This window comes from Oncorhynchus keta, chromosome 35 (genome assembly GCF_023373465.1).
Source record: "Oncorhynchus keta strain PuntledgeMale-10-30-2019 chromosome 35, Oket_V2, whole genome shotgun sequence".
Classification (NCBI taxonomy): domain Eukaryota; kingdom Metazoa; phylum Chordata; class Actinopteri; order Salmoniformes; family Salmonidae; genus Oncorhynchus; species Oncorhynchus keta.
The window spans coordinates 70,641,025-70,645,871 of record NC_068455.1 but is presented as its reverse complement, the minus strand read 5'-3'; positions in this window follow the sequence as shown (position 1 = coordinate 70,645,871).

Here is a 4,847-nt window from a genome sequence, read left to right as displayed (position 1 = left end):
ACTCATTCTCTCCTTCCCTCCCTCCGGCCGTTCTCCCTCTCTTGTATGTCTGTACCATCACTCATTCTCTCCTTCCCTCCCTCCGGCCGTTCTCCCTCTCTTGTATGTCTGTACCCATCACTCATTCTCTCCTTCCCTCCCTCCGGCCGTTCTCCCTCTCTTCTTGCTGTCACTCATTCTCTCCTTCCCTCCCTCCGGCCGTTCTCCCTCTCTTCTTGCTGTCACTCATTCTCTCCTTCCCTCCCTCTGGCCGTTCTCCCTCTCTTCTTGCTGTCACTCATTCTCTCCTTCCCTCCCTCTGGCCGTTCTCCCTCTCTTGTATGTCTGTACCATCACTCATTCTCTCCTTCCCTCCCTCCGGCCGTTCTCCCTCTCTTCTTGCTGTCACTCATTCTCTCCTTCCCTCCCTCTGGCCGTTCTCCCTCTCTTCTTGCTGTCACTCATTCTCTCCTTCCCTCCCTCCGGCCGTTCTCCCTCTCTTGTATGTCTGTACCATCACTCATTCTCTCCTTCCCTCCCTCCGGCCGTTCTCCCTCTCTTGTATGTCTGTACCATCACTCATTCTCTCCTTCCCTCCCTCTGGCCGTTCTCCCTCTCTTGTATGTCTGTACCATCACTCATTCTCTCCTTCCCTCCCTCCGGCCGTTCTCCCTCTCTTGTATGTCTGTACCATCACTCATTCTCTCCTTCCCTCCCTCTGGCCGTTCTCCCTCTCTTGTATGTCTGTGCCGTCCATCTCTTCTCCTTCCCTCGCTCTCGTCTGTTTTTAGAAGCATTACTATTTCGTTCTCTCTTTCACTCTTTCTGTCTCCCTCTCTTCTTTCTGTCACTCTTTCTCTCCTTTCTTCTTCATCTCCTTCTTTTCCTCCCTCTATATCTGTACCATCTCTCTTTCGCCCTTTCCCTCGATGTCTCACCCTTTCTCTAGGTTCACTTGCTGCGTCTCCATGCGTTACATTCCAGGCATTCGTTCTTGAACCCCAGGAGATTCTAGGAGGCCAAATTCTAGATCTTTGTTTTCAGGAGACACAAGTTCATCCCAATGAATTATGAACCGAACATCATAACTCAACCCAAACTGCCAGGTCATTTAAAGTGTCCCTGTGTCTATTACTGTACTGTCAGCAATATTTACAGATGCTTAACTATAAGGCAATAATGGTGTTAACTTAAAGCATGCTGAGCATACATCAGCCAAGACACCAATGTCTTATAGCTAAATGGATGGCTTATAGCTAAATGGAGGTTTATAACTAAATGGATGGTTTATAACTAAATGGAGGTTTATAGCTAAATGGAGATGTATAACTAAATGGAGGTTTATAACTAAATGGATGGTTTATAACTAAATTGAGGTTTATAACTAAATGGAGGTTTATAACTAAATGGAGGTTTATAACTAAATGGATGGTTTATAACTAAATGGAGGTTTATAGCTAAATGGAGGTTTATAACTAAATGGAGGTTTATAACTAAATGGATGGTTTATAACTAAATGGAGGTTTATAACTAAATGGATGGTTTATAACTAAATGGAGGTTTATAGCTAAATGGAGATTTATAACTAAATGGAGGTTTATAACTAAATGGATGGTTTATAACTAAATGGATGGTTTATCTAAATGGAGGTTTATAACTAAATGGAGGTTTATAACTAAATGGACGATTTATAACTAAATGGAGAATTTAAAGCTAAATGGGTGGTTTATAGCTAAATGGATGGTTTATAGCTAAATGGATGATTTATAACTAAATGGAGGTTTATAACTAAATGGAGGTTTATAACTAAATGGAGGTTTATAACTAAATGGATGGTTTATAGCTAATGGATGGTTTATAACTAAATGGAGTTTATAAATAAATGGATGGTTTATAGATAAATGGATTGTTTATAGATAAATGGATGAAATGGATGGTTTATAACTAAATGGAGGTTTATAACTAGATGGAGGTTTATAACTAAATGGATGGTTTATAACTAAATGGATGGTTTATAGCTAAATGGATGATTTATAACTAAATGGAGGTTTATAACTAAATGGAGGTTTATAGCTAAATGGATGGTTTATAACTAATTGGAGGTTTATAGCTAAATGGAGGTTTATAACTAAATGGAGGTTTATAGCTAAATGGAGGTTTATAGCTAAATGGAGGTTTATAACTAAATGGAGGTTTATAACTAAATGGAGGTTTATAACTAAATGGAGGTTTATAGCTAAATGGAGGTTTATAACTAAATGGAGGTTTATAACGAAATGGAGGTTTATAGCTAAATGGATGTTTATAACTAAATGGAGGTTTATAACTGAATGGAGGTTTATAGCTAAATGGAGGTTTATAACTAAATGGATGGTTTATAACTAAATGGAGGTTTATAACTAAATGGATGGTTTATAGCTAAATGGAGGTTTATAACTAAATGGAGGTTTATAACTAAATGGATGGTTTATAACTAAATGGAGGTTTATAGCTAAATGGAGGTTTATAACTAAATGGAGGTTTATAACTAAATGGATGGTTTATAACTAAATGGAGGTTTATAACTAAATGGATGGTTTATAGCTAAATGGAGGTTTATAACTAAATGGAGGTTTATAACTAAATGGAGGTTTATAACTAAATGGATGGTTTATAGCTAGTTGGTTTATAACTAAATGGAGTTTATAAATAAATGGATGGTTTATAGATAAATGGATTGTTTATAGATAAATGGATGAAATGGATGGTTTATAACTAAATGGAGGTTTATAACTAGATGGAGGTTTATAACTAAATGGATGGTTTATAACTAAATGGATGGTTTATAGCTAAATGGATGATTTATAACTAAATGGAGGTTTATAACTAAATGGAGGTTTATAGCTAAATGGATGGTTTATAACTAAATGGAGGTTTATAACTAAATGGAGGTTTATAACTAAATGGAGGTTTATAACTAAATGGAGGTTTATAACTAAATGGAGGTTTATAACTAAATGGAGGTTTATAACTAAATGGAGGTTTATAGCTAAATGGAGGTTTATAACTAAATGGAGGTTTATAACGAAATGGAGGTTTATAGCTAAATGGATGTTTATAACTAAATGGATGTTTATAACTAAATGGAGGTTTATAACTAAATGGAGGTTTATAGCTAAATGGAGGTTTATAACTAAATGGATGGTTTATAACTAAATGGAGGTTTATAACTAAATGGATGGTTTATAGCTAAATGGAGGTTTATAACTAAATGGAGGTTTATAACTAAATGGATGGTTTATAGCTAAATGGAGGTTTATAACTAAATGGAGGTTTATAACTAAATGGAGGTTTATAGCTAAATGGAGGTTTATAACTAAATGGAGGTTTATAACTAAATGGACGATTTATAACTAAATGTAGAATTTAAAGCTAAATGGGTGGTTTATAGCTAAATGGATGGTTTATAGCTAAATGGATGATTTATAACTAAATGGAGGTTTATAACTAAATGGAGGTTTATAACTAAATGGAGGTTTATAGCTAAATGGATGGTTTATAGCTAAATGGAGGTTTATAACTAAATGGAGTTTATCTAAATGGATGGTTTATAGATAAATGGATTGTTTATAGATAAATGGATGAAATGGATGGTTTATAACTAAATGGAGGTTTATAACTAGATGGAGGTTTATAACTAAATGGATGGTTTATAACTAAATGGGTGGTTTATAGCTAAATGGATGGTTTATAGCTAAATGGATGATTTATAACTAAATGGAGGTTTATAACTAAATGGAGGTTTATAACTAAATGGAGGTTTATAGCTAAATGGATGGTTTATAGCTAAATGGAGGTTTATAACTAAATGGAGAATTTAAAGCTAAATGGGTGGTTTATAGCTAAATGGATGGTTTATAGCTAAATGGATGATTTATAACTAAATGGAGGTTTATAACTAAATGGAGGTTTATAACTAAATGGAGGTTTATAACTAAATGGATGGTTTATAGCTAAGTGGATGGTTTATAACTAAATGGAGTTTATAACTAAATGGATGGTTTATAGATAAATTGATTGTTTATAGATAAATGGATGAAATGGATGGTTTATAACTAAATGGAGGTTTATAACTAGATGGAGGTTTATAACTAAATGGATGGTTTATAACTAAATGGATGGTTTATAGCTAAATGGATGATTTATAACTAAATGGAGGTTTATAACTAAATGGAGGTTTATAGCTAAATGGATGGTTTATAACTAATTGGAGGTTTATAACTAAATTGAGGTTTATAACTAAATGGAGGTTTATAGCTAAATGGAGGTTTATAACTAAATGGAGGTTTATAGCTAAATGGAGGTTTATAACTAAATGGAGGTTTATAACTAAATGGAGGTTTATAGCTAAATGGAGGTTTATAACTAAATGGAGGTTTATAACGAAATGGAGGTTTATAGCTAAATGGATGTTTATAACTAAATGGAGGTTTATAACTAAATGGAGGTTTATAGCTAATTGGTGGTTTATAACTAAATGGATGGTTTATAACTAAATGGAGGTTTATTAAATGGATGGTTTATAGCTAAATGGAGGTTTATAACTAAATGGAGGTTTATAACTAAATGGATGGTTTATAACTAAATGGAGGTTTATAGCTAAATGGAGGTTTATAACTAAATGGAGGTTTATAACTAAATGGATGGTTTATAACTAAATGGAGATTTATAACTAAATGGAGGTTTATAACTAAATGGATGGTTTATAACTAAATGGAGGTTTATAGCTAAATGGAGATTTATAACTAAATGGAGGTTTATAACTAAATGGATGGTTTATAACTAAATGGAGGTTTATAACTAAATGGATGGTTTATAGCTAAATGGAT